The sequence below is a fragment of the Balaenoptera borealis genome (genome assembly GCF_965194805.1).
Source record: "Balaenoptera borealis genome assembly, chromosome: 16".
Lineage (NCBI taxonomy): Eukaryota > Metazoa > Chordata > Mammalia > Artiodactyla > Balaenopteridae > Balaenoptera > Balaenoptera borealis.
Window position 1 is genome coordinate 27,673,802 of NC_138872.1, and position 18,652 is coordinate 27,692,453.

At 38.3% G+C, this 18,652-nt stretch overlaps 2 long non-coding RNA genes across 2 annotated transcripts in view; both read left to right on the top strand.

The window, feature by feature from the left end:
• LOC309613941 overlaps positions 1-18,652 on the top strand; it is a 211,744-nt gene that overhangs the window by 107,541 nt on the left and 85,551 nt on the right. The gene's annotated exons all lie outside the window — the stretch shown is intronic.
• The window catches only part of LOC309613939, a 43,688-nt gene continuing 26,107 nt past the window's right edge, over positions 1,072-18,652 (top strand). Inside the window, exon 1 of the long non-coding RNA XR_014235947.1 lies at positions 1,072-1,362. This is a non-coding gene — a long non-coding RNA (uncharacterized lncRNA). The remainder of the gene's footprint in view (positions 1,363-18,652) is intronic.

Sequence of the window (18,652 nt, forward strand, 5' to 3'; positions counted from 1 at the left end):
GTTTTTCACCATTGGGGACGATGTTGGCTGTGGGTTTGTCATATATGGCCTTTATTATGTTGAGGGAAGTTCCCTCTATGCCTACTTTCTGCAGGCCTTTTATCATGAATGGGTGTTGAATTTTGTCGAAAGCTTTCTCTGCATCTATTGAGATAATCATATGGTTTTTCTCCTTCAATTTGTTAATATGGTGTATCACGTTGATTGATTTGCGTATATTGAAGAATCCTTGCATTCCTGGAATAAACCCCACTTGATCGTTGTGTATGATCCTTTTAATGTGCTGTTGGATTCTGTTTGCTAGTATTTTGTTGAGGATTTTTGCATCTATGTTCATCAGCGATATTGGCTTGTAGTTTTCTTTCTTTGTGACATCTTTGTCTGGTTTTGGTATCAGGGTGACGGTGGCCTCGCAGAATGAGTTGGGGAGTGTTCCTCCCTCTGCTATATTTTGGAAGAGTTTGAGGAGGATAGGTGTTAGCTCTTCTCTAAATGTTTGATAGAATTCGCCTGTGAAGCCATCTGGTCCTGGGCTTTTGTTTTCACAGTTTCAATTTCAGTGCTTGTGATTGGTCTGTTCATATTTTCTATTTCTTCCTGGTTCAATCTCGGCAGGTTGTGCATTTCTAAGAATTTGTCCATTTCTTCCATGTTGTCCATTTTATTGGCATAGAATTGTTTGCAGTAATCTCTCATGATCGTTTGTATTTCTGCAGTGTCAACGGTTACTTCTCCTTTTTCATTTCTAATTCTATGGATTTGAGTCTTCTCCCTTTTTTTCTTGATGAGTCTGGCTAATGGTTTATCAATTGTGTTTATCTTCTCAAAGAACCAGCTTTTAGTTTTATTGATCTTTGCTATCATTTCCTTCATTTCTTTTTCATTTATTTCTGATCTGATCTGTATGATTTCTTTCCTTCTGCTAACTTTGGGGTTTTTTTGTTCTTTCTCTAATTGCTTTAGGTGCAAGGTTAGGTTGTTTATTTGAGATGTTTCCTGTTTCTTTAGGTAGGATTCTACTGCTATAAACTTCCCTCTTAGAACTGCTTTTGCTGCATCCCATCATTTTTTTTTATCTTCTCAAAGAAGCAGCTTTTAATTTTATTGATTTTTGCTATTGTTTTCTTTGTTTCTATTTCATTTATTCTGCTCTGATCTTTATGATTTCTTTCCTTCTGCTAACTTTGGGTTTTGTTTGTTCTTCTTTCTCGAGTTCCTTTAGGTGTAAGGTTAGATTGCTTATTTGAGATTTTTCTTGTTTCTTGAGGTAGGCTTGTATAGCTATAAACTTCCCTCTTAGAACTGCTTTTGCTGCATCCCATAGGTTTGGATCGTCGTGTTTTCATTGTCATTTGTCTCTAGGTATTTTTTGATTTCCTCTTTGATTTCTTCAGTGATCTCTTGGTTATTTAGTAACGTATTGTTTAGCCTCCATGTGTTTGTGTTTTTTACTTTATTTTCCCTGTAATTCATTTCTAATCTCATAGCATTGTGGTCAGAAAAGATGTTTGACATGTTTTCAGTTTTCTTAAATTTACTGAAGCTTGATTTGTGACCCAAGATGTGATCTATCCTGGAGAATGTTCTGTGCACACTTGAGAAGAAAGTGTAATCTGCTGTTTTTGGATGGAATGTCCTATAAATATCAATTAAATCTATCTGGTCTATTGTGTCATTTAAAGCTTGTGTTTCCTTATTAATTTTCTGTTTGGATGATCTGTCCATTGGTGTAAGTGAGGTGTTAAAGTCCCCCTCTATTATTGTGTTACTGTTGATTTCCTCTTTTACAGCTGTTAGCAGTTGCCTTATGTATTGAGGTGTTCCTATGTTGCGTGCATATATATTTATAATTGTTATATCTTCTTCTTGGATTGATCCCTTGATCGTTATGTAGTGTCCTTCCTTGTCTCTTGTAACATTCTTTATTTTAAAGTCTATTTTATCTGATATGAGTATTGCTACTCCAGCCTTCTTTTGATTTCCATTTGCATGGAATATCTTTTTCCATCCCCTCTCTTTCAGGCTGTATGTGTCCCTAGGTCTGAAGTGGGTCTCTTGTAGACATCATATATATGGGTCTTGTTTTTGTATCCATTTAGCAAGCCTGTGTCTTTTGGTTGGAGCATTTAATCCATTCACCTTTAAGGTAATTATTGATATGTATGTTCCTATTACCATTTTCTTAATTGTTTTGGGTTTGTTTTTGTAGGTCCTTCTCTTCTCTTGTGTTTCCCACTTAGAGAAGTTCCTTAGTGTTTGTTGTAGAGCTGGCTTGGTGGTGCAGGATTCTCTTAGCTTTTGCTTGTCTGTAAAGCTTTTGATTTCTCCATCGAATCTGAATGAGATCCTTGCCTGGTAGAGTAATCTTGGTTGTAGGTTTTTCCCTTTCATCACTTTAAGTATATCATGCCACTCCCTTCTGGCTTGTAGAGTTTCTGCTGAGAAATCAGCTGTTAACCTTATGGGAGTTCCCTTGTATATTATTTGTCATTTTTCCCTTGCTGCTTTCAATAATTTTTCTTTGTCTTTAATTTTTGCCAGTTTGATTACTATGTGTCTCGGCCTGTTTCTCCTTGGGTTTATCCTGTATGGGACTCTCTGCGCTTCCTGGAGTTAAGTGGCTATTTCCTTTCCCATGGTAGGGAAGTTTTCGACTATAATCTCTTCAAATATTTTCTCGTGTCCTTTCTCTCTCTCTTCTCCTTCTGAGACCTCTATAATGTGAATGTTGTTGCATTTAATGTTGTCCCAGAGGTCTCTTAGGCTGTCTTCATTTCTTTTCATTGTTTTTTCTTCATTCTGTTCCACAGCAGTGAATTCCACCATTCTGTCTTCCAGGTCACTTATCCGTTCTTCTGCCTCAGTTATTCTGCTATTGATTCCTTCTATTGTAGTTTTCATTTCAGTTATTGTATTGTTCATCTATGTTTGTTTGTTCTTTAATTCGTCTAGGTATTTGTTAAACATTTCTTGCTTCTTCTCGATCTTTGCCTCCATTCTTTTTCCAAGGTCCTGGATCATCTTCATTATCATTATTCTGAATTATTTTTCTGGAAGGTTGCCTATCTCCACTTCATTTAGTTTTTTTTCTGGGGTTTTATCTTGTTCCTTCATATGGTACATAGCCCTCAGCCTTTTCATCTTGTCTATCTTTCTGTGAATGTGGTTTTTTTCCCACAGGCTGCAGGATTTTAGTTCTTCTTGCTTCTGTTCTCTGCCCTCTGATTGATGAGGCTGTCTAAGAGGCTTGTGCAAGTGTCCTGATAGGAGGGACTGGTGGTGGGTAGAGCTGACTGTTGCTCTGGTGGGCAGAGTTCAGTAAAACTTTAATCTGCTAGACTGCTGATGGGTGGGGCTGGGTTCCCTCCCTGTTGGTTGTTTGGCCTAAGGGAACCCACCACTGGAGCCTACCTGGGCTCTTTGGTGGGGCTAATGGTGGACTCTGGGAGTACGTAAAGGAGTACTTCCCAGAACTTCTGCTGCCAGTGTCCTTGTCCCCACAGTGAGCCATAGCCACCACCCGCCTCTGCAGGAGACCCTCCAACACTATCAGGTAGGTTTGGTTCAGTCTCCCCTGGGGTTACTGCTTCTTCCCCTGGGTCCTGATGCACACACTACTTTGTGTGTGCCCTCCAAAAGTGGAGTCTCTGTTTCCCCCAGTCCTGTCAAAGTCCTGCAATCAAATCCCACTAGCCTTCAAAGTCTGATTCTCTAGGAATTCCTCCTCCCGTTGCCAGACCCCCAGGTTGGGAACCTGACGTGTGGCTCAGAACCTTCACTCCAGTGGGTGGACTTCTGTGGTATAAGTGTTCTGCAGTCTGTGAGTCACCCATGCAGCAGTTAGGGATTTGATTTTACTGTGATTGTGACCCTCCTACCATCTCATTTTGGCTTCTCCTTTGTCTTAGGATGTGGGGTATCTTTTTTGTTGAGTTCCAGTGTCTTCCTGTCAATGATTGTCCAGCAGCTAGTTGTGATTCTGGTGTTCTCGCAAGAGGGAGTGAGAGCATATTCTTCTACTCCGCCATCTTGGTTCCTAATATATCCACTCTTTTTAGATTCTTTTCCCATATAAACCAGGTCAGTGGCTATGAAAGATGAGCAGTTGGAGTCCTGCGGATTGTAATTTGAGTATAATTGTATCCAGCTTGATTAACTATTCCTTCAAACTTTAGTAATACAGTAAGAAGTGATATTTAAGAGTTTATTATTTAATATTTGGGTAATATTGATTTCAGTCTGTGGAAAATTTGAAAATTTCCATTTTCTTAAATTTAAACTGCCCAATCAGTGGATCTGAGTTGTTATAGACAAATGAAGGGATTTCGAGCTTTTACTTCATATTCAGGACAATTTTTAGTTGGTTGGTACAAAGTTCCATGAGTTTGAGATGTTTATTTTTAAGAGAAGGAAGGATAAAACTATAAGTTCCATGTTTAACTGGTACAAAATAAAATATTAGAATTATAATGGTCAAGATAACTAAAAAGAAATTAACACTAGTCTGTCTCTTTTACATTAGAGACTCTTTTTCTTCGTCTTGTATATATTGTAAGTTACTATCTGGAGCATATAACCTTGGTACTTAATGGGAGTTATGACCCAGTCAATCATTGATGCTGGTTTCACATGTGAAGCATGCATCCAACTGTTCTGCTTCTTTACTTTGACAGTGGTGTGAGCTGTCAACAACCCCTGGTAGGGTCCTCTCCAACATAATGACAATCCAGCCTGCCATTAGAACACTTTACTGCAAACTTTGTCTCCTGGTCTATATTGACGACACTTTCTCATGGGGATTCTTCCATCATCTGGCCACTTGATGGCAGAATGAGCCTAGGGAACAAGCAAACCCTTTATATATCTGATCAGGAGTGTTTTCCATTGTTATCAGGTAAGGGGCTAGACTTAACCTCTAAATTCATAAATCTTCTAAACATTAACTCAATGGGAGAAATATCATGCTTGTTAAAGGGAGTTAATCTTAATTTTCATAGAACCAAGGTAAGGCTGATGGTGACCATAAGCAAGTTGTATAATTTAGCCAAAGAATTTTTAGGGTAAAATTCATTCATTCTACTTGTTCAGAAAACTTGGGATGATAAGGAGTGTGATAAGTATTGGTATTTGTAAGGTTTTATAGAGCCCCTGATATACCATAGAAAAAAATCTTCTATCAGATCCCAGATGTTCAGGAATTCCAAAGATTGGGATGATATAATTCAGTAGGGCTTTGATCACTCTTTGGGGATCTGCTTTAGCCAATGGGAATACTTCTGGTCATCCAGACACCATGCATACCATTACTGAACAGTATTTCTTACCTTCTGATGGCAGAAGCTCTACAATGTTCATTTGCTATCAGGTCCTAGATGATGTGGGCCTCAGTGTTTCCTGTAAAAAAAATTTTTAACAATCAGCACATCTTTGTATTATTTACTGAATTATTTGTTATTTATATATTAATGGTATGATTCCAAGATTTTAATTATATTCATATCACTTGAATGATATTGCTGCTTAGATTACATGAAAAGCCATGGGTGCATACAATTGGGGTACAGAGGAATAATACCACTGGGTAATCCTATATTTCTATGGTGCTCATTTTACCTCACCTTGAATCCCAGTTTTCCAATTTGAGAAGAGTTGTGTAATTCTGAAACTGTGAATAGGAGTCCCTGGATAGAAGTAATGGGACTTCAATTTCCTCAGTCCAAACCTTACACATTTTTGTGTAAATTCATTTCCTTTTCTAAAGGAAATGTTGTTGTCTGGTATGAGTTCTACAATGAATTACATAAATCTGTATGGGAAATTTCAACGACTCTAATAAATCAGCAATTAATTCCCATGTGATATTTTAGTTCTTATTGATGTTAGAGAGTCTCCATTTTTCCAAATTTGGTCTTTAGTATGCAGGTCCCACACACATATTTACTATCAGTATAGATATTCACTTTAAGGCCGGTGGCTAATTCAAAAGCTCACATAATAGCCATGAGTGCTGCTGCTTGGCTGATTTTATGTTTGTGAGAAAGTAAGCCTCTAAAACCTCATGAGGACTGACTATTGCATAAATGCTTTTATATTTCCCTGTGTGTCTCTCACACAAGATCCATTAGTGAACTATATAAGTCAACATTGGGAATAGAAATATCAGATATAGCAGACTGAGGCTGAGTATCTTCTAGAACTGGGAGGCAGTCATGTTCACTGCTTGTTTAGGATCTGGCAATTGAACACCTGGGTTCAAAAAGTTACACCTAGTAATCAAACAGCATGGTATTGGAACAAAAACAGATATATGCATCATTGGAACAGAATAGAGAGCCCAGAAATAAACCCACACACCTATGGTCAGTTAATCTTCAACAAAGGAGGCAAGAATATGCAATGGAAAAAAGAGAGTCTCTTCAGCAAGTGGTGTTGGGAAAGTTGGAGAGCCACATGTAAATCAATGAAATTAGAACACTCCCTCACATCATACACAAAAATAAACTCAAAATGGCTTAAAGACTTAAAAATAAGACATGATACCATAAAACTCCTAGAAGAGAATATAGGCAAAACATCCTCTGACATAAATTGTAACGATGTTTTCTTAGGTCAGTCTCCCAAGGCAAAAGAAATAAAAGCAAAAATAAACAAATGAGACCTAATCAAACTTTAAAACTTTTGCTCAGCAAAGGAAACCATAAACAAAATGAAAAGACAACTTACAGAATGGGAGAAAATATTTGCAAACGATGTGACCAACAAAGGCTTAATTTCCAAACTATGCAAAGAGCTCATACAGCTCAATATTTAAAAAACCAAACAACCCAATCAAGAAATGGACAGAAGACCTAAGTAGACATTTCTTCAAAGAAGACATACAGATGGCCAACAGGCCCATGAAAATGTACTCCAACATCGCTAATTATTAGAGAAATGCAAATCAAAACCTCAATGAGGTGTTACCTCACACCAGTCAGAATGGCTATTATCAAAAAGTCTACAAACAATAAATGCTGGAGAAGGTGTGGGGAAAAGAAAGGGAAGCCTCCTACACTGTAGGAATGTAAATTGGTGCAGCCACTATGGAGAACAGCATGGAGATTACTTAAAGTATAGAGTTATCATGTGATCCAGCAATCTCACTCCTCGGCATATATCCAGAGAATACTCTAATTCAAAAAGATACATGCACACCAGTGTTCATAGCAGCACTATTTACAATAGCCAAGACATGGAAGCAACCTAAGTGTCGATTGACAGAGGAATGGATAAAGAAGATGTGAAATATATACATACATACATACATATATATATATATATATATATATATATATATAAAATAGAATACTCAGCCATAAAAAAGAATGAAAGAATGCCATTTGCAGCAATATGGATTGTCCTAGAGATTATCATACTAAGTGAACTGTCAGACACAGAATGAGAAATATCATATGATATCACTTATACGTGGAATCTAAAATATGGTATAAATGAACTTATTTACAAAACAGAAACAAACTCACAGACATAGAAAACAAACTTATGGTTACCAAATGGGAAAGGGTGGTGGGAGGGATAAATTAGGAGTTTGGGATTAGCAGATACACACTACTATATATAAAGTAGATAAGCAACAAGGTGCTACTGTATAGTACAGGGAACTATACTCAATATCTTATAATAAATTATAATGAAAAAGAATCTGAAAAAGAATCTATATCTATATATCTATATCTGAATCACAATCACTTTGCTGTACACCAGAAACTAACGCAACATTGTAAATCAACTATACTTCATTTAAAAAAAGGTCACATCTAACTAGAATAACATTACTATTAGACAAGCTCTGAGTCTATTAAACACTAACTCCCCATTCTCTCCTTCTCTTCTTCTTCCCAGCCCCTAGCAACTATCATTCTACTTCTGTGTCTATGAGTTTGACTACTCTAGGTAGCTCATGTAAGTGGGAGTATACAACATTTGTACTCTTGTGATAGGCTTATTTCACTTACCATAATATCTTTAAACTCATCCATGTTGTAGTATGTGGCAGAATTTCCTTCCTTTTTAAGACTGAATAATATTCCATTGTATGTATAAACATTTTGTTTATCCCACTTTTGGCTATTGTGAATAATGCTGCTATGACCATGAATGTACAAATGTCTATTTGAATCCTTGCTTTCACTTTTTGGAGTATATATACAGAAGTGAAATTGCTGAATCATATGGTAATTTTATGTTGAATTTTTTTTTTAACATCTTTATTGGAGTATAATTGCTTTACAATGGTGTGTTAGTTTCTGCTTTATAACAAAGTGAATCAGTTATACATATACATATATTCCCATATCTCTTCCCTCTTGCATCTCCCTCCCTCCCACCCTCCCTACCCCACCCCTCTAGGTGGTCACAAAGCACAGAGCTGATCTCCCTGTGCTATGCGGCTGCTTCCCACTAGCTATCTATTTTACGTTTGGTAGTGTATATATGTCCATGCCACTCTCTCACTTCGTCACATCTTACCCTTCCCCCTCCCCATATCCTCAAGTCCATTCTCTAGTAGGTCTGTGTCTTTATTCCTGTCTTGCCATTAGGTTCTTCATGACCTTTTTTTTTCTCCTTAGATTCCATATATATGTGTTAGCATACTGTATTTGTTTTTCTCTTCCTGACTTACTTCACTCTGTATGACAGACTCTAACTCCATCCACCTCACTACAAATACTTCCATTTCATTTCTTTTTATGGCGGAGTAATATTCCATTGTATATATGTGCCACATCTTCTTTATCCATTCATCCGATGATGGACACTTAGGTTGCTTCCATGTCCTGGCTATTGTAAATAGAGCTGCAATGAACATTTTGGTACATGACTCTTTTTGAATTATGGTTTCTCAGGGTATATGCCCAGTAGTGGGATTGCTGGGTCATATGGTAGTTCTATTTTTAGTTTTTTAAGGAACCTCCATACTGTTCTCAATAGTGGCTGTATCAATTTATATTCCCACCAATAGTGCAAGAGTGTTCCCATTCCTCCACACCCTCTCCAGCATTTATTGTTTCCAGATTTTTTGATGATGGCCATTCTGACCGGTGTGAGATGATATCTCAGTGTACTTTTGATTTGCATTTTTCTAATGATTAATGATGTTGAGCATTCTTTCATGTGTTTGTTGGCCCTCTGTATATCTTCTTTGGAGAAATGTCTATTTAGGTGTTCTGCCCATTTTTGGATTGGGTTGTTTGTTTTTTTGTTATTGAGAGGCATGAGCTGCTTGTAAATTTGGAGATTAATCCTTTGTCAGTTGCTTCATTTGCAAATATTTTCTCCCATTCTGAGGGTTGTCTTTTGGTCTCGTTTATGGTTTCCTTTGCTGTGCAAAAGCTTTTAAGTTTCATTAGGTCCCATTTGTTTATTTTTGTTTTTATTTCCATTTCTCTAGGAGCTGGGTCAAAAAGGATCTTGCTGTGATTTATGTCATAGAGTGTTCTGCCTATGTTTTCCTCTAAGAGTTTGATAGTGTCTGGCCTTACATTTAGGTCTTTAATCCATTTTGAGTTTATTTTTGTGTAAGGTGTTAGGGAGTGTTCTAATTTCATACTTTTACATGTACCTTTCCAGTTTTCCCAGCACCACTTATTGAACAGGCTGTCTTTTCTCCACTGTATATTCTTGCCTCCTTTATCAAAGATAAGGTGACCATATGTGTGTGGGTTTATCTCTGGGCTTTCTATTCTGTTCCATTGATCTATATTTCTGTTTTTGTGCCAGTACCATACTGTCTTGATTACTGTAGCTTTGTAGTATAGTCTGAAGTCAGGGAGCCTGATTCCTCCAGCTCCATTTTTCGTTCTCAAGATTGCTTTGGCTATTCGGGGTCTTTTGTGTTTCCATACAAATTGTGACATTTTTTGTTCTAGTTCTGTGAAAAATGCCAGTGGTAGTTTGATAGGGATTGCATTGACTCTGTAGATTGCTTTGGGTAGTAGAGTCATTTTCACAATGTTGATTCTTCCAGTCCAAGAACAGGGTATATCTCTCCATCTATTTGTATCATCTTTAATTTCTTTCATCAGTGTCTTATAATTTTCTGCATACAGGTCTTTTGTCTCCTTAGGTAGGTTTATTCCTAGATATTTTATTCTTTTTGTTGCAATGGTAAATGGGAGTGTTTTCTTAATTTCACTTTCAGATTTTTCATCAGTAGTGTATAGGAATGCAAGAGATTTCTGTGCATTAATTTTGTATCCTGCTACTTTACCAAATTCATTGATTAGCTCTAGTAGTTTTCTGGTAGCATCTTTAGGATTCTCTATGTAGAGTATCATGTCCTCTGCAAACAGTGACAGCTTTACTTCTTCTTTTCCAATTTGGATTCCTTTTATTTCTTTTTCTTCTCTGATTGCTGTGGCTAAAACTTCCAAAACTATGTTGAATAATAGTGGTGAGAGTGGGCAACCTTGTCTTGCTCCCGATCGTAGTGGAAATGGTTTCAGTTTTTCACCATTGGGGATGATGTTGGCTGTGGGTTTGTCATATATGGCCTTTATTATGTTGAGGGAAGTTCCCTCTATGCCTACTTTCTGCAGGCCTTTTATCATGAATGGGTGTTGAATTTTGTCGAAAGCTTTCTCTGCATCTATTGAGATGATCATATGGTTTTTCTCCTTCAATTTGTTAATATGGTGTATCACGTTGATTGATTTGCATATATTGAAGAATCCTTGCATTCCTGGAATAAACCCCACTTGATCATTGTGTATGATCCTTTTAATGTGCTGTTGGATTCTGTTTGCTAGTATTTTGTTGAGGATTTTTGCATCTATGTTCATCAGCGATATTGGCTTGTAGTTTTCTTTCTTTGTGACATCTTTGTCTGGTTTTGGTATCAGGGTGACGGTGGCCTCGCAGAATGAGTTGGGGAGTGTTCCTCCTTCTGCAATATTTTGGAAGAGTTTGAGGAGGATAGGTGTTAGCTCTTCTGTAAATGTTTGATAGAATTTGCCTGTGAAGCCATCTGGTCCTGGGCTTTTGTTTGTTCGAAGATTTTTAATCACAGTTTCAATTTCAGTGCTTGTGATTGGTCTGTTCATATTTTCTATTTCTTCCTGGTTCAGTCTTGGCACGTTGTGCATTTCTAAGAATTTGTCCATTTCTTCCATGTTGTCCATTTTATTGGCATAGAATTGTCTGCAGTAATCTCTCATGATCGTTTGTATTTCTACAGTGTCAACGGTTACTTCTCCTTTTTCATTTCTAATTCTTTGGATTTGAGTCTTCTCCCTTTTTTTCTTGATGAGTCTGGCTAATGGTTTATCAATTGTGTTTTTCTTCTCAAAGAACCAGCTTTTAGTTTTATTGATCTTTGCTATCGTTTCCTTCATTTCTTTTTCATTTATTTCTGATCTGATCTGTATGATTTCTTTCCTTCTACTAACTTTGGGGGTTTTTTTGTTCTTCTTTCTCTAATTGCTTTAGGTGCAAGGTTAGGTTGTTTATTTGAGGTGTTTCCTGTTTCTTTAGGTAGGCTTGTATTGCTGTAAACTTCCCTCTTAGAACTGCTTTTGCCGCATCTCATAGGTGTTGGGTCGTCGTGTCTCCCTTGTCATTTGTTTCTAGGTATTTTTTGATTTTCCCTTTGATTTCTTCAGTGATCACTTCATTATTAAGTAGTGTATTGTTTAGCCTCCATGTGTTTGTATTTTTTACAGGTCTTTTCCTGTAATTGATATCTAGTCTCATAGCGTTGTGGTCGGAAAAGATACTTAATATGATTTCAATTTTCTTAAATTTACCAAGGCTTGATTTGTGACCCAAGATATGATCTATCCTGGAGAATGTTCCATGAGCACTTGAGAAAAATGTGTATTCTGTTGTTTTTGGGTGCAATGTCCTAAAAATATCAATTAAGTCCATCTTGTTTAATGTATCATTGAAAGCTTGTGTTTCCTTATTTATTTTCATTTTGGATGATCTGTCCATTGGTGAAAGTGGGGTGTTAAGGTCCCCTACTATGATTGTGTTACTGTCGATTTGCCCTTTTATGGCTGTTAGTATTTGCCTTATGTATTGAGGTGCTCCTATGTTGGGTGCATAAATACTTACAATTGTTATATCTTCTTCTTGGATCGATCCTTTGATCATTATGTAGTGTCCTTCTTTGTCTCTTGTAATAGTCTTTATTTTAAAGTCTATTTTGTCCAATATGAGAATTGCTACTCCAGCTTTCTTTTGATTTCCATTTGCATGGAATATCTTTTTCCATCCCCTCACTTTCAGACTGTATGTGTCCCTAGGTCTGAAGTGGGTTTCTTGTAGACCGCATATATACGGGTCTTGTTTTTGTATCCAATCAGCCAGTCTGTGTCTTTTGGTGGGAGCATTTAATCCATTTACATTTAAGGTAATTATCGATATGTATGTTCCTATTCCCATTTTCTTAAATGTTTTGGGTTTGTTATTGTAGGTGTTTTCCTTCTCTTGTATTTCTTGCCTAGAGAAGTTCCTTCAGCACTTTTTGTAAAGCTGGTTTGGTGGTTCTGAACTCTCTCAGCTTTTGCTTGTCTGTAAAGGTTTTAATTTCTCCATCAAATCTGAATTAGATCTTTGCTGGGTAGAGTAATCTTGGTTGTAGGTTTTTCTCCTTCATCACTTTAAATATGTCCTGCCACTCCCCTCTGGCTTGCAGAGTTCCTGCTGAAAGATCAGCTGTTAACCTTATGGAGATTCCCTTGTGTGTTATTTGTTGTTTTTCCCTTGCTGCTTTTAATATGTTTTCTTTATATTTAATTTTTGATAGTTTGATTAATATGTGTCTTGGCATGTTTCTCCTTGGATTTGTCCTGTATGGGACTCTCTGTGCTTCCAGGACTTGATTAACTATTTCCTTTTCCATATTAGGGAAGTTTTCAACTATAATCTCTTCAAATATTTTCTCAGTCCCTTTCTTTTTCTCTTCTTCTTCTTGGACCCTGTATAATTCGAATGTTGGTGCATTTAATGTTGTCCCAGAGGTCTCTGAGACTGTCCTCAGTTCTTTTCATTCTTTTTTCTTTATTCTCCTCTGCAGTAATTATTTCCACTATTTTATCTTCCAGGTCACTTATCCATTCGTCTGCCTCAGTTATTCTGCTATTGATCCCTTCTAGAGTATTTTTAATTTCATTTATTGTGTTGTTCATCGTTGCTTGGTTCCTCTTTAGTTCTTCTAGGTCCTTGTTAAATGTTTCTTGCATTTTGTCTATTCTATTTCCAAGATTTTGGATCACCTTTACTATCATTACTCTGAATTGTTTTTCGGGTAGACTGCCTATTTCCTCTTCATTTGTTAGGTCTGGTGTGTTTTTACCTTGCTCCTTCATCTGCTGTGTGTTTTTCTGTCTTCTCATTTTGCTTATCTTACTGTGTTTGGGGTCTCCTTTTTGCAGGCTGCAGGTTCGTAGTTCCCATTGTTTTTGGTGTCTGTCCCCAGTGGCTAAGGTTGGTTCAGTGGGTTGTGTAGGCTTCCTGGTGGAGGGGACTAGTGCCTGTGTTCTGGTGGATGAGGCTGGATCTTGTCTTTCTGGTGGGCAGGTCCACGTCTGGTGGTGTGTTTTGGGGTGTCTGTGGCCTTATTATGATCTTAGGCAGCCTCTCTGCTAATGGGTGGGTTTGTGTTCCTGTCTTGCTAGTTGTTTGGCATAGGGTGTCCAGCACTGTAGCTTGCTGGTCGTTCAGTGAAGCTGGATCTTGGTGTTGAGATGTAGATCTCTGGGAGATTTTTGCCATTTGGTATTACGTGGAGCTGGGAGGTCTCTTGTGGACCAGTGTCCTGAAGTTGGCTCTCCCACCTCAGAGGCACAGCCCTGATGCCTGGTTGGAGCACCAAATGCCTTTCATCCACATGGCTCAGAATAAAAGGGAGAAAAAATAGAAAGAAAGAAAGAGGATAAAATTAAATTAAATTAAATTAAATAAAGTAAGATAAAATAAAATAAAGTTATTAAGATAAAAAATAAAAATTAATTATTAAGAAAAAAATATTTTTTTTAAAGTAAAAACAAAAAACAAAAAACAGACGGACAGAACCCTAGGACAAATGGTGAAAGCAAGGCTATACAGACAATAATCTCTTGCCTCCATTGATCCCTTCTAGAGTATTTTCTAGAACACAGAAGCATACACTCACAAAAAGAGGAAAAGGGGAAAAAATAATATATCTTGCTCCCAAAGTCCACCTCCTCAATTTGGGATGATTCGATGTCTATTCAGGTATTCCACAGATGCAGGGTACATCAAGTTGTTTGTGGAGCTTTAATCCACTGCTTCTGAGGCTGCTGGGAGAAATTTCCCTTTCTCTTCTTTGTTCGCACAGCTCCTGGGGTTCAGCTTTGGATTTGGACCCGCCTCTGCGTGTAGGTCGCCTGAGGGCATCTGTTCTTCGCTCACACAGGGCGGGGTTAAAGGAGCAGCTGATTCGGGGGCTCTGGCTCACTCAGGCCAGGGGGAGGGAGGAGGGGTACCGATGCGGGGTGAGCCTGCAGCGGCAGAGGCCGGTGTGACGTTGCAGCAGCCTGAGGCGCGCTGTGCGTTCTCCCGGGGAAGTTGTCCCTGGATCATAGGAGCCTGGCAGTGGCGGGCTGCACAGGCTCCCGGGAGGGGCGGTGTGGATAGTGACCTGTGCTTGCACACAGGTTTCTTGGTGGCGGCAGCAGCAGCCTTAGCATCTCATGCCCGTCTCTGGGGTCCATGCTGATAGCCGCGGCTCACGCCCGTCTCTGGAGCTCATTTAGGCGGCGCTCTGAATCCCCTGACCTCGCGCACCAGGAAACAAAGAGGCAAGAAAAAGTCTCTTGCCTGTTCGGCAGCTCCAGACCTTTTCCCAGACTCCTTCCCGTCTAGCTGTGGTGCACTAACCACTTCAGGCTGTGTTCACGCCGCCAACCCCAGTCCTCTCCCTGGGATCCACCCGAAGCCTAAGCCTCAGCTCCCAGCCCCCGCCCATCCCGGCGGGTGAGCAGACAAGCCTCTTGGGCTGGTGAGTGCTGGTCGGCACCAATCCTCTGTGCGGGAATCTCTCCGCTTTGCCCTCCGCACCCCTGTGGCTGTGCTCTCCTCCGTGGCTCCGAAGCTTCCCCCCTCTGCCACCCGAAGTCCCCGCCCGTGAAGGGGCTTCCTAGTGTGTGGAAACCTTTCCTCCTTCACAGCTCCCTCCCACTGGTGCAGGTCCCGTCCCTATTCTTTTGTCTCTGTTATTTCTTTTTTCTTTTGCCCTACCCAGGTACGTGGGGAGTTTCTTGCCTTTTGGGAGGTCTGACGTCTTCTGCCAGCATTCAGTGGGTGTTCTATAGGAGCACTTCCACGTGTGGATGTATTTCTGATGTATCTGTGGGGAGAAAGGTGATCTCCGCGTCTTACTCTTCTGCCATCTTCTCCTCCAGCCTGTTTCTAGATATTTTGATGATGGCCATTCTGACTGGTGTGAGATGATATCTCATTGTAGTTTTGATTTGCATTTCTCTAATGATTAATGATGTTGAGCATTCTTTCATGTGTTTGTTGGCAATCTGTATATCTTCTTTGGAGAAATGTCTATTTAGGTCTTCTGCCCATTTTTGGATTGGGTTGTTTGTTTTTTTGTTACTGAGCTGCATGAGCTGCTTGTAAATTTTGGAGGTTAATCCTTTGTCAGTTGCTTCATTTGCGGATGACATGATACTCTACATAGAGAATCCTAAAGATGCTACCAGAAGACTACTAGAGCTAATCAATGAATTTGGTAAAGTAGCAGGATACAAAATTAATGCACAGAAATCTCTTGCATTCCTATACAACTAATGATGAAAAATCTGAAAGTGAAATTAAGAAATCACTCCCATTTACCATTGCAACAAAAAGAATAAAATATCTAGGAATAAACCTACCTAAGGAGACAAAAGACCTGTATGCAGAAAATTATAAGACACTGATGAAAGAAATTAAAGATGATACAAATAGATGGAGAGATATACCCTGTTCTTGGACTGGAAGAATCAACATTGTGAAAATGACTCTACTACCCAAAGCAATCTACAGAGTCAATGCAATCCCTATCAAACTACCACTGGCATTTTTCACAGAACTAGAACAAAAAATGTCACAATTTGTATGGAAACACAAAAGACCCCGAATAGCCAAAGCAATCTTGAGAACGAAAAATGGAGCTGGAGGAATCAGGCTCCCTGACTTCAGACTATACTACAAAGCTACAGTAATCAAGACAGTATGGTACTGGCACAAAAACAGAAATATAGATCAATGGAACAGAATAGAAAGCCCAGAGATAAACCCACACACATATGGTCACCTTATCTTTGATAAAGGAGGCAAGAATATACAGTGGAGAAAGACAGCCTCTTCAATGAGTGGTGCTGGGAAAACTGGACAGCTACATATAAAAGTATGAAATTAGAACACTCCCTAACACCATACACAAAAATAAACTCAAAATGGATTAAAGACCTAAATGTAAGGCCAGACACTATCAAACTCTTAGAGGAAAACATAGGCAGAACACTCTATGACATAAATCACAGCAAGATCCTTTTTGACCCAGCTCCTAGAGAAATGGAAATAAAAACAAAAATAAACAAATGGGACCTAATGAAACTTAAAAGCTTTTGCGCAGCAAAGGAAACCATAAACGAGACCAAAAGACAACCCTCAGAATGGGAGAAAATATTTGCAAATGAAGCAACTGACAAAGGATTAATCTCCAAAATTTACAAGCAGCTCATGCCTCTCAATAACAAAAAAACAAACAACCCAATCCAAAAATGTGGCCTTTGTTTTAAAGTCCATTTTTTCTGGTATGAATATTGCAACCTTTGCTTTCTTGTCACTTCCAATTGCATGAAATATCTTTTTCCATCCCATCACTTTCAATCTATTTGTGTCCTTTGTCCTAAAGTTGGTCTCTTGTAGGCCCATATTGCAGTTTCTTATTGTATTATCCAATACGCCACTCTATGTGTTTTGGGGTTTTTTTCAGTTTGAATAAATAGAATTTTATTAACTAGAAATCTTTAAATATATTTAAATATATGTGAACAATCTTCCCAAATAAAACATATTAATGTAAAAAAAAAGAACAATGTTGTAATGAAAAGGAAACAACGTTATTGACCATGTATGTATGAAGGGACATAGGTGGATCTGGTATGTCATGGGCCTTTTGGTTTGATGCAAAAATGTTTTTATTTTTGTTAATTCTTGTATTGGAACTTTTGGGTCAAAGGTGTTAATTTAATGAAAATGCACAATAGTTAGTGATTCTTCTTTGGGTGCTATGCATTCTGATAGATGATAGTGAAATTTTCACTGTATTAATAGCTATTAGGATATTTTTCTGTATGAATTTCAGCCAAAATAGTTGCTAAGAAATATCATCTAAATTTAATCCTGAGCCAGATGACTTGATTTGATTTCACCCCTGGTTGCTTAAGCTAGTTGAGATCTCATATATGGGAGAAACAAAACTTGAATTATCTCACTGAAAAGAAAAGGATTACAAGCAGCAACAATCTGAGTTATTTCATGTTTGAATAGACTTCATATGTTTTTCCGTCTGATAGTCTAAAAAGCAAAAACAATTTTAAAAACGTATGAAATACTTTAGTAAAGTGTACATATTAGCTCAAAGATCAAATTAATGTGCTCTGCCCTTAATGGAAAATTTCTGTAGAATTACAGCTGAGGAGGGGGGTCATGAGTTAGAAATTGCAGTTCAAAGTATCAGAACCAAATTTCTTTCTACAAAATTGAAGTCAGTGCAACTATATTTTTACGTACTGACACCCAGCTCCTTCCAAAACGTTTGAAGCTGGCCAAAGTAAATAACATCTTTACCTTATAAGAGGCATCTACTTTACAACCTCTTGAACCGAATAATTTTTTTAACATCTTTATTGGAGTATAATTGCTTTACAATGTTGTATTAGTTTCTGCTGTGTAACAAAGTGAATTAGCTATACGTATACATATATCCCCATATCCCCTCCCTCTTGCGCCTCCCTCCCACGCTCCCTATCCCACCCCTCTAGGTGGTCACAAAGCACCAAGCTGATCTCCCTGTGCTGTGCAGCTGTGTCCCACTAGCTATCTATTTTACATTTGGTAGTGTATACAGGTGAATGCTACTCTCTCACTTCGTCCCGGCTTACCCTTCCCCCTCCCCATGTCCTCAAGTCCATTCTCTACTTCTGAGTCTTTATTCCTGTCCTGCCCCTAGGTTCATCAGAACCTTTTTTCTTTTTTTTAGGTTCCATATATATGTGTTAGCATTGGTATTTGTTTTTCTCTTTCTGACTTACTTCACTCTGTATGACAGACTCTAGGTCCGTCCACCTCACTACAAATAACTCAATTTTGTTTCCTTTTATGGCTGAGTAATATTCCATTGTATATATGTGCCACATCTTCTTTATCCATTCATCTCTTGATGGACACTTAGGTTGCTTCCATGTCCTGGCTATTGTAAATAGTGCTACAATGAAGATTGTGGTACATGTCTCTTTTTGAATTATGGTTTTCTCAGGGCATATACCCAGTAGTGGGATTGCTGAGTCATATGGTAGTTCTATTTTTAGATTTTTAAGGAACCTCCATACTGTTCTCCATAGTGGCT